Source organism: Dreissena polymorpha, chromosome 1 (assembly GCF_020536995.1).
Source record: "Dreissena polymorpha isolate Duluth1 chromosome 1, UMN_Dpol_1.0, whole genome shotgun sequence".
Classification (NCBI taxonomy): domain Eukaryota; kingdom Metazoa; phylum Mollusca; class Bivalvia; order Myida; family Dreissenidae; genus Dreissena; species Dreissena polymorpha.
In genome coordinates, this window is record NC_068355.1 from 3647845 (window position 1) to 3667697 (window position 19853).

Sequence of the window (19853 nt, forward strand, 5' to 3'; positions counted from 1 at the left end):
AACGCACCTTCTCTCGCTAAACATAGCCTTTTCTTAATATCCTGCGTGTAAATGAAAACAGCGTCACAACTATTCACAGGAGTATACAACAACAAAGGTGTTTAAGGCCGATATTTACTTAGCAGAGGAGATAGGAAAGACGCGCTAGGCGAACCTGAGGCTGTAATCTGCTCTAAGCCACACCTCCTCTAGAGGCGAGTACGATGCCGATATAAAACCCGGTCATCCATCCAATAACTGGGAAATATTGAACTGAATACAGAGAGCAGGGGCTTTGCGAGCGCAAACTTTCATTCATGGACATGTCTACTTCTAATGTTTACTGTTAATTTTTAGTTTATTAAAGACCGCTATACGGTTGTATTATTTTTATAGCAAAAAAATACGCAGAGTTATCAAGTTAAATATCGGACAACCGATTTTCCATCAGGTACGTTGTAAATATTATTAAACTATTTTCTATATAAATAAGTAGTTATTTATAACTTAATGTTATTTCCTGTGCAAGGTGATTGAGGTTAGGGTAGTGCATAGTTTGCAGTATTCTTAAAATATAGCATATTGTAAGATATATTATCATACATTATGTATTCTACATACCGGGTATTTTCACAGTAAAGTTGGGCATTTCGAGACATACTGTATTCCATAGATTTTGAATTGCCATATACTTATTCCGCAAGAAAGTGAATCCGATATTGTTAATCTGTTTGTATTTGCTTTAACTTCAATCAATTTTTTATTAAAGAAATGCATACTTCACTTTAATCGGAATTACCGCTACTTAACGAATTTGTTTTATTGAGATTTAATTTAGATGCAATAATGCGTTTGTGTTTTCAAAGACAATTACATAATCAGGAATTATATTGTTGTTTCGGAAAAACTTTAAAATGGACCTATACATGACTAACAACCTGCATTAAATATTTATAGAACTGTGTCTTCTTAAATGGGTGAATTGTGTATGTTTAATGGTGCACAGTTATATTCCGCTGTATTCTTTTGTCAGTATAATTATTTAAAGTCTATTGGAATACAATGTTTAAGTATGCATATAGATGCCAGAGCGTTAAGTATCGTCCCAGATAGTATACATATAGATGCCAGAGCGTTAAGTATCGTCCCAGATTAGTATACATATAGATGCCAGAGCGTTAAGTATCGTCCCAGATTAGTATACATATAGATGCCAGAGCGTTAAGTATCGCTTCAGATTAGTATACATATAGATGCCAGAGCGTTAAGTATCGTCCCAGATTAGTATACATATAGATGCCAGAGCGTTAAGTATCGTCCCAGATTAGTATACATATAGATGCCAGAGCGTTAAGTATCGTCCCAGATTAGCCTGAGTAGTCCGCGGTGTCTTATCAGGGACAATACTTTCCGCTTTCATGGTTATTTTCTTTTTATAGGAGCTTTAACACACTTAGAGCCCTATTCGCACAGAGCGCGGTTCATACACGTTACATTTAACACGATTTTAAAATAAAGGAGTAAGCGAGACTATACGATTTTGTCAAATATTTATGAGTTTATATAAAATGAGTAAACACATTATTATACATATATTTCAATTTAAATTGAAATAAAAGTTAAGAAAAACATGCGTCGAAAATGCGAAATAAGCCAGGTATTTAATTCTGAAATCGAAAATGTCTGTACAATCGAATTCGCCAGCATGTATACCAAGCATGTACGATGTGAAACTAAATTTAGTTTTACGGATCGTTTTAATATCCTGCAACGATATCTATTCACACGACACACGAACACTTACTCCGATCCTAATAAAAAAATTAATGCTTTGGTTATTGTAGGAAAATATGTACGAAATATCTTCGTCACAATTGGCTCGGCGCGCTTTTTTGTGTTTGCTGTATTTTATGAAATTCGTCTTCCATGTATAATTTTTCTTGCCTATTTTGTGTTATTGTAACATATTTTTATCAATATACTATAATTAATTCAACACATATATAGATCGTATAGTCTCGCTTTAAATACAACTATTTTATTAAGCGGATGCTATTTGTATCACAAATATTTGAAAACAAATGGTAATACAAAGTCATCAAAACATGCTATTCTAATACGAACCATGTTTTGTTTAAAACGGCCTTTTCACCGATTTTGGAATGTTTTGAAGTTTGTCATTAAAAGCTTTATATTGATAAATGTAAACATTGGATCTAAAAAGCTCCAGTAAAAAACATGAATATAATTAAACAAAGAAACAAAGTAACTCAACAGGGCTCGAACCACTGACCCCTGGCGTAAATGGAGTAAAAGTCTATCGCTTAGACCCCTCGACCATCCGTGCTCACACAATGATTGATGTATTTTATTCTTTATAAAAGCAGTCCTTGTAGTATCACACAATATAACGACACCAACAAAACTCTCCAAATTATTCAATCGTAACGCGTTGCAACGCTTTATAGTTGAGGTTTTTCAATCGTCAAATAATGCAAATAATGGATATTTTAGAGCATGATAAATGTTCAGTTTTAGTGTTTCCCCGCAAATATCATAACTACAACCATAATTTGCGAATCTGAACCAACTTTAAAAAAATCAATTTACTAAAACGTGAAAAGGCCCCTTTAATGCACAATATTTATAAACAAGAACAAAATCTCAGTCTCATGTTTGAAATCATAAAAATGGCTTATTATTAGTATAAGGGATATTTAGAGTTTGTGGATATTATTAAGAAATGATATTGTCAAAAGCGGCTCGATCTATAATCATCAGTGGTTAAACACGATAATGTATTAAACCCAATGCCTTTTATTTTTATAATATGTTTTACCGTTTGATGTAACTTGAAAAGGGTTCAAGTAAAGAAGTGCGCAAGAATAAAAACAAAAACCTTTTCATCACTTTCATTAATTCGCGAATCAGGTTAAGTTGTTACATTGAAATTAAATATGAAACAGTAACATATTAAACATGTTCACTGTTTTTTTAACATGAAGAAAAAAAAGAATTATTCTTTGCTGATATTTAATTTTAAACCGCACGAAAGCGTAACATAAATAGTCAGTTTCGTCTGAACCTTTAAATCATCTAATTATATCTTACAATAACGTATACACGAATGAATCCGAAGAAATGATATATACATACAAAGTAGTCTCTGTTTAATTTACATACGTTAATTGGTCCGATACTTGCTCTACAAAAATGCTTTTACAATATTTGAATTTCGAAATCTCATAAGCATTTGGAGAGATCCAAAGAACGCTCAAACAGTTGTGAATCCGTGACTTTTCGGTCGCTATGGTGACGCCATGTCCACTATAATACCCATGGCGGACCTCCCGCTTGGCCGGGTAGAAATCACGCACGAATGTAAATAAAAAATATTAACCTCATATCAATGCGATGCAAATTCAACGACACAGACAGACGATATCATGTCAACATAATTGAAATAAAACAATTAACCCATTTATGCCCAGTGGACTCTCCCGTCCTTCAAAATTGGATCAAAAGAAGTGCCTATATCTAAAAAGTTCCTTTTCTCTTCGGACTTAAAGTAATTTAGCGATCGCTACCATGCCTTTTGTTGATATTTTCTTTATTTAAGGTGCATTTCATTGGATTCTACATTGAAAGGAGAACGTTTTGTGCGTTTATTTAAGTACTATTCTCGTGTCGACATCTTACTGCCGAAACCATGTTTTCATAAGGTGATACTGTGAAACCATTTATTTTCGACAGCACAAAATTTCGTCATTTTTATAAAAATGACGATTTCGTCAGCACTTAAATTCGCCGATTTCTGATTTTGAATTTAAAAAAAATGCGTCAGTCAATATCCGATTTGTGTGTAATACATATGCGGGAACACACTTGAGAATCACTGTAGGAGGTGGGGCCTGTTTGTCACATGCCAATTAACTAGTCTTTTGTTATCAAGGGACAGTAATGGACCCTCTTAATGTATGCCATTCACACGTTCATTGTTATGATTAGCGGACAAGTGGGATCGAATAACCGTTAACGAGTGTTTGTAACAACGAAGCCAATTGCCAATTAATATTATTCTATTATTATAATTGAATAAAATGCTTTTTTTATTCTGATATCAACATTAAAATTATAAACTCTATGTGTGTGTTTGTTCTTAAAAAGTAAACTACCGGTATATAAATCAATAATGTCAATAATTTAAAAATAAATTAATTGATACATATAAAATAGTAATAAGTGTGGTTAAACACAAACAACAAACAGCAATTAAAATATTCTTTATTAATTTGTGATAAATATGCATGTTGATCACACATCGTCATCTTTTCATTTGGTTTATTGTCTTTCATCGGCATTCGCTGCGTGATGGCTAATATGAAACACTATTTAAAAACACAATGCACCTAATGGGTAATAAAGTTATAAACAATTAGCGCTAATTCATTACCATTCTACATAAACGAAGTCAACGCATTCGATACAGCTGTACTGCACACGCGTTTTAAAGAAGTGTAACGTGTCAGTTAAGTACCTTGTGTAATCTACATCCCTTTGTGTCAAAACCGGATTAATCTTGATTACGAAACAGCAGTGAATGTGTGCATGGATTATGTTGGAATTTAATACCTCATGTCTGCGGTAAAGTTTTAAAATACTGTTCAACTTAGTGTTTGTTTTTGTTCAAACATAGAGCATGATTGTTCGTTAGGATCTTAAATTCGCCGATCGGTCGACTGATGAAATTTATGAAAATTAATGCCTGACGATTAATAATGGTTTCACAGTAGTAGTTTGGCGAATGGGATAATCTTTGAAGTTGCATGACATATAATTTTTATTCCAATTTGCGAACGCAGAAATATTAATCATTAGATTGCTTCAAGGCATGTGAAGTATGGTGTCAATAAAACGCACGACAAATGACTTAAAAATACACCGTTTTATAATAGGACCCTATGGGAATTGGATTTAGTGTTAACAAACTATATCAGCATGCGAGATATTATCAATACCGAAAAATCCATTTTACAACTAATTCATTTGTGTTTTACCTCACATATGAGCCGTCTCTTACGAAAATGGGGCTCATACAATATGAGGCCTACGTAGATACAGGTGTCGTAAGGTTGCGTGGTCTCGTTAGCGGACAGGGTGGCTTCTGTGCAAACTCGTCTGGAGCTGCGTTGGTCGCCAATGGCTTGTCTACCATTTTCGTAGGCCGCGGCTTAAATACATTTTATTGCTGTCTGTCGTGGTGATATTTAGTTTGCATTGATTTCTGCTGCCAAACAGTACATGCTCATATAAGTCATATTATTGAAAATTAAAGACCACGTTTTATTTGAAAAATATCATTAAAATCCAATTTACATTGAAGTTTATGATTTTTAGCGAATATATTGATTTTTAGAAATGAAAAGAAATGAATTTCTGCAGACATATGCATTGAGTATGTATAATGAAATGAAATAACCTACACTATTTACGTAAATTTATAGACACGATATGTGATAAGTAGAAAAATACTGTTAAATTGCATAATCAGTATTGTTCATATTCCATGTTTGTTGAAATAACAGCAAAATAAATTCAACACTTTTTTCAAGAATGTACTTATAAAACATGAATAATGGTAAATACGTACTTCTTTCCGTCGTAACATGTTTTATAAAAACACATAAGTTTTCTCATATACTACTACATAGCGCTGCTGCATTTAATGTTTTTGTTGATACTTTTACCGTACGCAAAAGGCACTTGCTGTGGGTGGTTTCAGTTTCATCTAAAAGGTTCCATTAACCACTGACACATGTATTTCTTAAGGGACGTAGGGAGTCATATTTTCATAGGAAAAGACAAAGAGATGCATAAAGCCGTTATTGATGGATGCGCAAATGATGAGAACAAACCCCCTGCTAATTAGATTTTTCGTTATCGTGCGAAAGGGGGAACGATTGTGGAATTTCTGAGCAGATTTGTGTACCCTTGTGGATACTAAATGATATAAATGAGCCGCGATCTGAGAAAACCTATATTAATGCATGTGCGAACAAAGTCGTCCGTGATAAGCCTTTCCTTTTAATGGATAATTTCGAATAAATGTCGTCTCTTCTGAACAAATATCCATTGTAGGCGGATTAGTGTTGTCCCTTATAAGACTTGCAAACTGCACAGGTTCATATGCGACGAAACTTGACGCACATTCACTAAGCTCAGTTTTCCCAGAACGAGGCTCATTTGTGTACCTTTCCGGATAATAAATGTTATTATTAGATTCAATTACAAGTTACGTGATGGTTGAATTGCATATTGAAAATGTGTTTTTTGATTTACTTTACGTTGGTGTTGCTGTTTTTATTTTCAATTTAATTCGTTTTCATGTTTAATTAAAACATGTTTCCTTTTTAAGCAAAGCATCAAAGGTATACAATTCCGTCACACACAGTCGAGTTTTTAGAAGTTTATTTAATACTTCAGATGTAATGGCGCGATTTCAGTTTTATTAATTAAATTGTTAAGGTGAATAAATGTAGCTTCTGTGTGAAATATAATAAGAAAACATGTTAAAAATGTGTTTTCAGTAATAATGCAGATGATAGCGTGAACTTGCTGTTATCGGTTGTATCAAGTAGCCTTAAAATTGTTTTATTTTTATTTAGCATACCGTTAATTAAGCAATACAAGAAACTGATTCGGATTAAACAAAAAACAAAATCATAAAAAAAATATTCACAGCTTTCTCATTATCCAAACATTATGCTCATCGTAAAAGTGTGTTTCCATTTAATCTCGTGTTAATTTCGTGGAGTCTCTTTGTTTATGTTGACTATGTTGACTAAAGATATTTTGAAACAGAAACAGGATTTTACAAAGCTTTAGTTGTAAAACATAAGATAACGTTTATGTGAACTGTTGTGTGAAGAAAAGCAAATAACTCATCAAGAAACATTACAAGAACACGCTCAGATACAATTGTAAAGTCATGTGTGCCGTGCTCTGTGAAAAAAGGGTTAAATGCATGTGCGTTAAGTGTCGTCCCAGATATGCCTGTGCAGTCCGCACAGGCTAATCTGGGACGACACTTTTCGCACATGCATTCAACCCCCTTTTCACAGAGCACGGCACATTTATATTCGTCGTCATTGCGTTGATCATCAAGATGGGCGCGTGTATGACGTTGAATTTTAATGTCTGCCATGCGTACAATTTGGTAGAAAGTAACAATAAATTAAAGACTTTTCTTACTAAATTCAAGTTTTAAATGCATCATGTATAACCCTTAGATACTGATGAGCAGCAAACAGCATAAAACCTGAACATACTGCGAGTTACTCGAAGGCTGTTCTGGTTTAATGCTGGTTGCAAAAGCCATTTTCACTTTGCTTCTGATGGGGAAAAAGGGTTAAAACATTAGGCATAATTATTCGTTGCAATATGAGATTTGCGGATCCGTAAACAAACGAAATCAACACAAATTATAGTCCCACGATTCATAATGACGTACAGCATTCTGAGAATATTTTTCATATATGAACTCAATATTCATTATGTTAATGGACGTATTAATATTTTGACAACGGTACATTAATTCCCTGAAATGTAGTTTCTTGTATTTTATATTCGTCGTGTTTGTATGGTATCATGTCATTTACTAAAAAATCAAACCACGAATTTTTAGGATTCATTTAATGGAAGCTGTCAACTTGAGTTAAATACTGTAGAATGAATGGGAAAAAAACGTGTATTTTGTTCAGTTCGTAAATTGTCAAATAAGTTATGTCTCATATTGACTTCGACAAAACACGAAACTTCGTCGTTACATTAATTGTTAGTTTTTACTGAGCCGTGCTCTGTGAAAAGCGGGTTTAATTCATGTGCGTAAAGTGTCGTCCCAGATTAGTCTGTGGAGTCCCAACAGGCTTATAAGGGGCGACACTTTCCGCTTTAACGATATTTACGTTTCAAAAAAGTCTATTCTTAGCAAAAATCTAGTTTAGTCGAAAAGTGTCGTCCCTGATTAGCCTGTGTGGACTGCACAGGCTATTCTGGGACCACTCTTTATGCTTATGCAGTAAACCCCTTTTTTCACAAAGCACTGTTCACAAAATCAGATAATATAACTAATATTGAAATCAATAAGACGTCATTAACAGTATTGTCCATATACATAGTGCCTCCGTTGTGCAACGAACAAAACTGAATATATTTTTATGGCTAAATTAATTTTATTAAAACTGTGTTCGTTTCATGTAGTGTATTATTTGTTTAGCCGTATCCTAGTTTTAAATCATTGGGTTAAGTTGATTTTGTACAACATTTAATTACTGAATCTATAACTGGAACAGTTAAATAATTAAGTCTTAAACAACCCTGACATTAATTGTTAAGGATTGAATTAACATTTTGGGAGATTTAATTAATAATGTGAACGTTACGGTTGATGTCCATAATCATATTATACTGAAGCGCAACATTTGAACACAATGTTGTACATCTATTGTTTGGTACTTTTGAGGTCACTTTTGTGTCGTCATTTAGCGGCGGTTGCGACAGTTTACCGTCTAGTTTGCACATACATAGCGCTATTACGCATGTAATCATTTCGGACTTAGGAGTAATTTCTATTTACTGGATTAAAAACAAATAAGTCAGACAAAATATTAAAAGTATAATTTATTATTTATTGTTAAGTTATTAAGTTAATGTTGCAATCTTTGTCATAACAACGTAGGGTCAAGTTACCAGAATTATTGCTCATGCACAAAAAGAAGTTTGTGCTCGTTGCATATTAAGCGCAAACTGAAGGAGTGCGTGTACAATTGCACGAGTAGGTGTGTATTATGATGTTAAGTCCAGTTTTGGTACAATCATTACATAACATAAAAAAGTGTGTATGACATAGGATTAACGTTTTGTGTTCGTCATGATAGTCGTACTTATGTTCTAAGTGGCCAGGTGGCATATGCAACTAGCGATGCTTTTATGTAATTAGACGCTAAAAATATTATTATCTTTGCAACAAACATGTATGTTGTTTGATGATGACTATTTTCTCCAGATTATTATTGTCCGAAGGAAGTGAATGGCAAGCGATACCCTTTTTGGACTAGTTTGAATGCACATGAACTGTTTGTGTATTTTTAGTATATTTATCCTATCTTTAGAAAGCGCGCTTTTGTAAAAAGCGGAATTCGTTATAAGTATAAGTACCACTGTTAAATTATGACGCAAGCGAAAATATCAACAGAAAGATCGCAACACATTGTCACCTGGTAACGATAATATTTATGAGAAAGGGACATTTTACTTTCCCCGATATCGGATAATTTCGTCAGCATCAGCGTCGTCTCTAAACAAGGCATTTATGCCATACGATATCGTGTTCGAACCTCTGTTATCGTGTTCGGGACCAAACTGCATAAATATTGAAGATATCATTCTCCGTAGCATTCGAACGCACAAAAGGAAAGCACAGAAAATCAGAGTCAATAACAAGTGCAATTATATTATTTTCTTCCATTAGCCATTGACTTTTTGATAAGGAAAGCGGCACGTTTCACTTGGAAAAGTGTTCTCGATAGCATCGGTCCGTTGTAAATGGCAGCTCTTTCGGACGGTACGGGCAATTACATCAATCTCAACGGATAAGCGCTCGTAGAAGCCAGACTAATTGACGCTCTAACACTATTATACCAACAGATAGACTATGGTACATCTCCTTTCGCGCGCATTTTCGGCGTGATCGTCCTACGGACGTGAACATTTGATGGGTTATTGAAATGGTCACGACATGTACATCTTTATCAGATATAAACATACGTCATCAATGTCTTTATCTTCTTTGAAATACTTCGAAAAGATCGATTAATTCTATGCATGCACAAATAGATCTTCTTTAAAATAATTCGTAATGACGCATAATCATATCAATAAATCTACTTTTGCTTTTAAGGTTATGTCGGGTTTATTTTTATGTGTACACACAAGTGCTGAACATATGTTCATCACGTATAATTATGATAATGCTGCACATAGATCCGTTTACATTCGTATTTGTTTGAAGTTAATCACCTTCACCCCAATCTAACGTTTCTACACACATTTATGTATAGAACTATTATCGAAAGCTTGTTGGCAAGTTTTATGTAAATACTGATATGTATAATAAAAAATGTCCAATCTATGTTAATACATGTATATACTGTTGCAACGCAAAGCATGTTTGCTTTATACAATAATAACAACTTACCGTGTAAACACATTTTAGGTTAATTGTGTCCATTAAAGAAAACACGATTGACGACGAGTATAAAAATATTTTATATGTGTGAATTAAGGGCACCCACAAATGATATCTATTGATAGCTCGACAACGTTGCCCCACACACTGGCAACATATCTGTTTATTTTCAATAAAAACAATAAATATGTTCAAAAGTGCATATTAGCTCGCATAGTATGAGTCGCGTTCTGAGAAAACTGGACATAATGCATGTGCGTAAAGTGTCGTTCCAGATTAGCCTGTGCGGACTGCACATGCTTATCTGGGACGACACTTTACGCACATGCATTATGCCCAGTTTTCTCAGAACGCGAATCGTATATGTAGCGTGACACTAAATGATTGCAATTATGTTAACGTATTGGCATCTGTATGTTTACACACAATTGCAACAACATAATGAAGGGAGTACCTTTCCACCCAATATAGTGTTGAGGTCCTGTGAACGCCCAACGTAATTTAAGATACTTGTGTTCATGTTTAGCGAAAGGTAGCTATTTTATGATACAAATCAGTTTTTGAAGCTCTAAAAACGTTATTCTTTTAAACAGCAACCCTTCTGTGAGATAAATTTGATGTATCGAACTCGCGTGTGTAACAAACTACATTTTATATGTTCATAGGTTAAACATGGGCACTTCTAAAGCTTCAATTACAAGAATAAGTATAACGTGGCAGAAACACCGCTCCTGCAGGCTGTATCGTGTTCTGACAAGTTATCATTATGTCTCTAACAATGGACATCCACTTGTAATAACATAGCAACCCGTTCAATCATTCAGGGCAGCATTTATGATATACCATTTATGATAAGTATAAAAGTAATCATTATTCTGACCGGTTCAATGCAGGAATCTCTAGTGCCTGTCATGTCAAAAGGCAGACATCAATGCAGTAAAAATGTCGATTAATATTATATGTCTCTTCTGTGAACCCTTTTGCATCTAATTTAATTTAAAAAAAAACAACAACACGGAAGCTGTTGCTGTGAAAAATTATGTTTGGGTCTTACTATATCAAATATACGTTTATCTTTTAACGGTTTATTGTATATTCAAAATATACGCTTTTTGTAGCGTTTTCTTGACGAATCTATATATCTGAGCTTAACACACGGTGAATTTCGCACAGGCTAATCAGGGACCAGCCCTTCCGCTTGTACAGAACGTGTCGTTTAAAGGTTGACAATTCTTAGTGAATATCTAGTTTACGCGTACAGTGTCCCCGATAAGCACGTGCTGACTGCACAGGCTTACTTGTGCTGACACGTTAACAACATTCGTTTAGCAAAGTTTTCCAAGAAAGAGGCTCATATCGTCAATATGTCAACAGATCCCGTTAACACTGTACCACAAACAAAAGAGCACACTATTAGAATTATGTCATCTTTCTGTCTGGAAAAGATTTACAAACATATTATTAGATGTAAACTATGAGGACGACAACTTCGTGATTAGTAGATTATTGACGAATTTTAAAAATGCATTGCTAAAGTACATTTAGCTTTTTTACAAACACCCAATAATTCTGCTCTTCCATTCACGGTATTTCTACCCGTCTATTCACTAGTGTAGCATTATATTTGTAATCGATAAACACAATCGTCTAATGCATTTAACGAGATGGCCATCAAACTCCTGGTAAAAAAAAATCTATAAAAATATCGAATTAAGACATTAAATGTCATTAAGACATTAAATGTCTTTTATTGACAGTTGCTCCTTAGGAATAAACCTGACACCGGGTTATTATCGCAATATAATTGAAAAAGAAAGCAATTACTAACAGTATTTCATCAAATAAAATGAAAATTACATTTTTGACTCATAAACATTGTATATCTTAAAACAACATAAATTCAATTATCAACAATCAAATATACACGTCTCAACTTGAGAATGTGAAAAATGATCTGATATTCATGTACATGTATATTAAGATTAATTAAGTTGTATTATTACTCATTTATTCATAGTTGATTGACAATCCGGCATTCCGCCTTTAGCCAAGAACATATAATATTAATAATAATAATAATAATCTCTTTATTTTCCGAAGGTAACTCATTAAGACAACACATTGATACAAAGTCATGCAAACAGTTTGACAATGGAAATCTTATTTTCAATGAGGCCTTCAAACAACTATGGTATGTATAATGCATTTCTACATTATAATGTAAACATGTAGACTTTGACGGACATAAGAGTACTGTAACAGTGTAAAAGAAGTGTCATAAAAAGCAAGTATATTATATGACTTCTCTTATATTATCAATTTCTCTGCCAAAATTGAATTCTCAAGGAACAAGGAACAAATATTTATTAACAGAAAGTATTTAAGAATATAAATGTATTGTTGATTACATTTTCCCATATGCACACATTCTAACGCACGCACGCACACACACACACGCGCGCACGCACACACCTACACACACACCCTCACACACACACCCTCACACACACACACACACACACACACACACACCCTCACACACACACACACACACACACACACACACCACACACACACACACACACACACACACACACACACACACACACACACACACACACACACACACACACACACACACACACACACACACACACACACACACACACACACACACACACACACACACACACACACACACACACACACACACACACACACACACACACACACACACACACACACACACACACACACCACACACACACACACACACACACACACACACACACACACACACACACACACACACACACACACACACACACACACACACACACACTAATACAATTACCATATCTTAATTAACACGACCAATAACAATAACAAATATTGAACAAAAACAGCCGCGTAAGATTTGTTAGCTTTAGCGCATTTGTGCATGACAACATTGATATCTATTTACTTCTTTTAGGCAGGATATCCTGATATTAAATGTTCTACGCAATTCGTTATATATTGGACAACACATTAAGAGGTGCTATTGTGATTCAATAACATTTTTATCACAAAGTTTACACTTCCGGTCTTGTCGGGATATCCAAGTACATGTATATCTGTCAACTCATATTTCAAAACTATGGGACCTTAATTGAAATTTGCTCATTTGAATTCTATAATGTTCATTGGGAATACAGGTATTTTTCGTTTGCGATTTTAATTAAATTTTTAGATGTCTGTGAAGCTAAAGTATCATTCCATTCTTGTACAAAATGATGTCAGACTTTGAATTACCATGTCTTTAATGTCGCCAGATAATTCAGGAGTATTAACCCATTTATACCTAGTGGACTCCCCCATCGTACTAAATTGGATCAATGTATTTCCAACATTAGGGATGTCTAGTATATTTATTTCTATATTTAGACTATTTCTGACAGAAATTCCTGTAAGCAAACAGCGCAGACCCTGATGGCGTCTCATCGGGGTGTACGCTGTTTGCCAAGGCCTTTTTTTCTAGATAACGGAGAGTAAAAAAATCGGCTACATTGTAGAACAAGTCACGGCTTTTATTATTATCGACAGCGCAACAGCGGCTCATGTCATATGGTTCTCAAATTAACCAATGTTAAATTCATAACATTGTGTTCAAATGCCTTTAAGTCGGCCTGCAAAAAGTGCGTCGAACGTTCTTCTAAATACATTTCCAAACTCACTTTGTCAGCATGGTTACTGCATTGTCCATGAATGTGTAAAACAGGACGATTAAATATGTTCGTTACAGTTTAATTCAGTGTCACGTTTTTCAACAAACAGTGTAAGAAAGATGGCGATGTATGTTTAAAGTACTCGATTATTTACAAAACAACAACAACGATTATTTGGTAGATATTCAATAACGCGAATATCCTTTAATGTTGCTGCAATAACAACACCATTCAATACTCGCATCCCGATTGCCTTATTGATAAGGATGTTGTAACAATGTAACATTATTCGTGAATTTGTAGTTAAAAGAAATGTGTTCAAACATTGTGGCATATTTTGAAGTGTGTCATTACAAGCCTTATTTTTGCTTGATTTCGGAATAATAAAATAGAATTCAAACTTAATTATAGTTTGCCCTTAAAGAGGCTCGAATAGTTGTCCTTAAGAATAAAAGACAACAGCCCTGACCTCTCAGTATAAACTATTATATTCGATATATTTTAATATTTATATAAGCGATCAACGTCATAACAGTTGACGAAAACCACCAAAAAAGTACTACCTTTGCTTATTGTTTCATAATGACAAAGCCTTACACAAATAACAACATATTATGACGCAATTTGATCGCGTTATAATCTAATTATATTTGTCTACGAAAATTTATTGTCCAAAACCATACGGTCATGTCATGACTTTAGATGAGTATTACATAGAGGATATTTGTTGGATTCGGTGGATTATCGATTCTAATTCACGAGTGATCATATAAAATAATAATTTCACGAGTGGCGCAGCCACGAGTGAAAATATATATTTTATATGGTCACGAGTGAATTAAAATCGATAATCCACCGAACCCAACACATTTTCTTTTTATTTTATGCTTTATTTCACAGTTTATATACATTGTTAGAGAGTTTAACTAAAGAATTTCGTTGGGAAAATGACGTCATTTCGTCAAAAAAATGACGTCATTTAACATAAACAGTGAAAATTATCGATAATTTTCACTGATAATTTTCATTGTTTGAAACAGTGAAATTATCAGTTTTAATTCACTGATATTTCTCTATAAACCACCGGAAAGCATAAAATAAAAAATAAGAATTGCGAATTATTTATGACCGTGGGTTATAAAATAATTTGAAAGAAAATATTATTTTGATGAATACACTTACAAAGTATCGCATACTTAAGTGAAAATATACATTACTAGAGTGATTAATTTGAAGCCTTCAGTGCTAAATGTACAGGAACTTACGGCGTTCACGACTTTGTTGAACTGCTTACCATGAACTAGGTTAGACTCCTTATACATTATTAATTCACGGAAATGCCACGACGAATGCTACTAACACCGACTGATTCGCAACGTTTACGTTGACTCGTTTCGACCACGCGGTACGTTTGAAGGTTAAAGTATAGTGGTTTGTCAATGTTGCTTGTATCGTGTTTAAGAACGAATCTTAAGCCAAACAAGAACACTTGACTTACAAAGCCCACAAGTAACAAATCTATGAACAGTAAGTTTTGTCCTTATTTAACGATATGTTCTTAGACATCGATATGTACAGTCAGTCTATGGGCTTATGTTTTATTGTGTGTTTTTGTTCGTGTTTAATTATTGATATGTCTGCTTTTTGCTCGTCGTCATTTCTTTGACAACATCTTGCACTCAGTTTTTTTTTATTTGAAAACAAATTCGCAATTATCTATGCATATTATGTACATTTCGGAATAAATTAACTAAAATACAAAAAACAAGTGTAATGCACGTTCAAGTAAAATAAGTTGTGTTATTACTTACACAAGCTACAAGTACAAGTAATATAAATTTGTAGGGGAAAATAGTATGCCCTGTTTACTGAATGACGTATACTGTATACTTTACCAACCGAGAATACATTCGCACGTGCTAACCATTCCGATGAACCATCGATGTGTCATTCCGATGAACAGGTTTCATTAGGTGTTTCATTCAGAACAAGACGCCGATCCCTTTACGTGAGGGTCGATAAACTCAATTATTCGTTCAAGTGTAGCCGGAATTTCCTTCAAACTAATATGTTCCCAAGAAATTTGCTATCCAACGTTGCATAAAGAATGCATCCATGAATTTGAAAAATCGATCCATCAAATGAGCATTAAGTTTTAAAATGGAAGTAATCTACATGCATTGTGTTTGATTTATATGACTACATTTTAATAACCAACATTTTGTTTGTGTTGCATTGTTGGTTTCTGATTATTAATGATAAACTTATAAAATTACAACTAAAAGCAAGTGCAATACCGTTATAGGCAGGTAACTTTATGCAAACGGCATACATTAAAAGCAGCTTCTGAAAATAAGCAGTTGCAAACATTGTAAAGATACTTTAAATGGTTAAACAATAAAACTATAACTTTCACACTATACACCAGTATTCAGTAGTTCTTAAATAGTAAAGAAAAACAGTTTACAATGCACTGCCTTTTGCATCATAACTAAAGTATTATTATTATTATAGTTATTTTTTCCTTATTTCTTGGCCATTTAAAGTATATCTGCAAAGTTTTTATTTCTTTTCTTTTCAACATTTGCTATAAATGTTTGCTATTAATGTTTGCTATTAATGTTTGCTATTAATGTTAGCTATTAATGTTTGCTATTAATGTGTTCTATTAATGTTTGCTATTAATGTTTGCTATTAATGTTTGCTATTAATGTTTGCTATTAATGTTTGTAGTTTGTTGAAAATAACCTGAGTCTACTGGCTCTGCTTTCATTAGTTTTTTGAAGGTATTATTACATTTTACAATATGCAATATAGTATTTTAATTGATAATGTAGGCTGTAGAACGTGACCTTCCGTAAACAAGTATTGCATTGCTTTTAGTAGTAATTGTGTTATGTATTATTTCTTTAATTATATTAATAAAAATGTTGGCATAATCTAAACTTCACAATTACAGTTGAAAACATATTGTTTTGTTGTTTTATTTAATTAATTTAGCTGTACCCCTCTTGTTAATTATTTTGTGTTGCTTCTTTGAAAATGTGTTGTAAACACCTATCAAAGATATTCACCGAGTATAGGGCATAATGCTCGTATCGTATCGGTTTGTGTGCAGTGCTTTATATGAATTGTCCACCGTAATATTCAGTTCATTCGCTTGCCATAAAAACCGTAGTTTTCTCATCAGTTCTTATGGCGACTTAACTATATCATTATTACGCAAAACCCCATTTAGGTGTTTCCTTACACTTTAATACAATTGTATGGTTTTATCATAAACTTACTAATCTGCGTTATTTAAAATGATATTATGGGCATTTTTCACTGTTGAATAGTGCTGAAAAGAATTAACAGGTCAAAAGAATTAGTTAAACTGTGGTAACTGACCAATTACCTACAACTCATCTTGCTACCAGTTGTTTATACAAAAATAAATATTGTTTTCGATATTTTACGTGACTCTCCCAGTCCCCTAACCCGAAATGATCCGTCAAACAAAAACTGTGTCTTTGTGTCGTATGAACGAATCTGCATGAAAACTACATTTAGACTCGCATCGTACATCGAATCATTTATTTCGTCAGTTGTCAAAACGAAAGTACGGATGATATTCAAATGGATTATTTTTTCTCTTTCCGGGATTTTGTTTTAGTATGTTGATGCTGCATTAACAAATATAAGTGTATATGAAGTGAAAACACCAACAATAAACAAGGTTGCGATTGACACCATTATACTGGTAGATGTCCATAATATCACTTTAATAATATCAATTGCTTTTAAGGTTAAATATAGACATTTAAAGTGATATTATGGGCATTTTTCACTGTTGAATAGAGCTGAACAGAATTAACAGGTCAAAAGAATTAGTTAAACTGTGGTAACTGACCAATTACCTACAACTCATCTTGCTACCAGTTGTTTATAAAAAGTATATATTGTTTTCGATATTTTACATGACTTACCCAGTCCTCTAAGCCGAAATGATCCGTCAATCAAAACTGTGTCTTTGTGTCGTATGAACGAATCTGCATGAAAACTACATTTAGACTCACATCGTACATCGAATCATTTCTTTCGTCAGTTGTCAAAACGAAAGTACGGTTGATATTCAAATGGATTATTTTTCTCTTTCCGTGATATTGTTTTAGTATGTTGATGCTGCATTAACAAATATAAGTGTATATGAAGTGAAAACACCAAAAATAAACAACGGTTGCGATTGACACCTAAATACTGTTAGATGCCAATAATATCACTTTAAACATTTTTTTCTTTTCTGTTGCTTACGTCGACTGAGGCCCTTAGATCTGTTAACCCATTTATGCATTGCGTCTAGAAAAAAAAGGTCTTTGCATGATGCGGCGTCTCATCTGGGTCTGCGCTGTTTGTTTAAAGGAAATTCTGTAAGAAATATTCTAAATATAGAAATTAATATACTAGACATCCCTCATTTTGGAAATAAATTGATCCAATTTAGAAGGATGGGATAGTCTTCTTAAGTTGGTTAAAAAACTCGCGCTTCGTATTAGAGCATGCGTAATTTTTTTTTTTTTTTCGTGCGGCTGCAAATGGGAGCCTCCTGTAGAATGTATAGTATTCTTATAAGATACTTCCATCGGTTCTTCAATAAAGTATTTCTAGCGTGTGCCATCATACCCACCCACACGTTATTTAACAGTGAGTACGTTGATCTTTGAATGCACCCTGCGTTGATTGTGCGAGACAACAGTTAAGGCATAAAATAACGTATTAATAGTTCAAAGGATCTATAGAGCCTATATCAAACAGAAATTAATATTGTTTATAAGATACTTTATATGTGTTATTTTATCATGATTCAATCTTAAAACAAACAACAGTTTCTTATACCAAAATATATTGATATTGAAATATGGTATGAATTCAAAGTGTATTATAAAGGTAATGAATTGTCCTGTAAAGTTTAAACGTTCCTTCTCATTTTAGTTGTCTTATAATCATACTCACGAAATTATGCATGCGATTCAATAGTTTATAACACGTTTCTATAGCATTTATAGTGCGTAGAGATCTTATGGTTTTAAGGTCATGTTTGTTCAAACCGACTATACAAGTAAGTGTTCTGTCAATCGTTCCAATGTCAGGCGACTGAAACCTCACATATAAAGAGATTAAATATGAACATAACGGTATGCAAATGTATTAGATACAATCAATTTATTTAATTGACTACACTAAAAACCTATAATTATTAGTATCGCTGTTGTGAAATGTTAATATCGTAAATATGTAAATCATTTTATGTGAATTCATTATGGAAAATCACGTTATTAAATCATAAAGCTTTTAAACAACCGATGTTGTGATTAAATTGTAAAGATCCGTTGACAACACTGAAATTAATTTTTAGATGTATAAGATAAAAACGTAGAATATAGGTAAATATCTAGAAAACGGTCCATTTATGTCAATGAGCTTTGCGGTCAGAACAAAATAGTTGTATAGTATAAATGCGTCTTTATCTTAAAAAAGGGGCTCAATGCATGTGCGTTCAATGTCGTTTCAGATTTGTCTGTGCAGTCTGGGACGACCCTTTCCGAATGTCAGGATTTCGTTTTGAAGATATTTCTCAAAAACAAAATTCCATATAAGTCTGTGCGGATTACCCAGGCAAGTCTCGGACGACACCCAACGCACATGCATTAAGCTCGTTTTGCATCATGCGCGGTTTTCGCAAAGCGATGCATAAAAATATAGTGTTCTTTGTTGCTTTGTATTCAGGTATCGCGCAGTAAAAATCTAGTTTAGTTAAAACCTATGTATGTAAGCTCGATCACAGAGAAAGCATAAGGCTTATTTGAAACGCCCTCGATTCCGTTTCATACTAGAACCAGCATTAGTGTGGCTATGTGGGCGATCTAAAGAACTCTTCCACA

The 19853-nt window shown here is 33.6% G+C and overlaps 1 protein-coding gene across 2 annotated transcripts in view; it reads left to right on the forward strand.

The window, feature by feature from the left end:
* The first annotated feature begins 259 nt into the window (after positions 1-259).
* Positions 260-19853, forward strand: part of LOC127868850 (MIP-related peptides-like) — a 37994-nt gene continuing 18400 nt past the window's right edge. For both annotated transcript variants that reach the window (XM_052410997.1, XM_052411006.1), the window contains exon 1: positions 260-430. The gene's annotated coding sequence lies outside the window, so the exon portion shown is untranslated. The remainder of the gene's footprint in view (positions 431-19853) is intronic.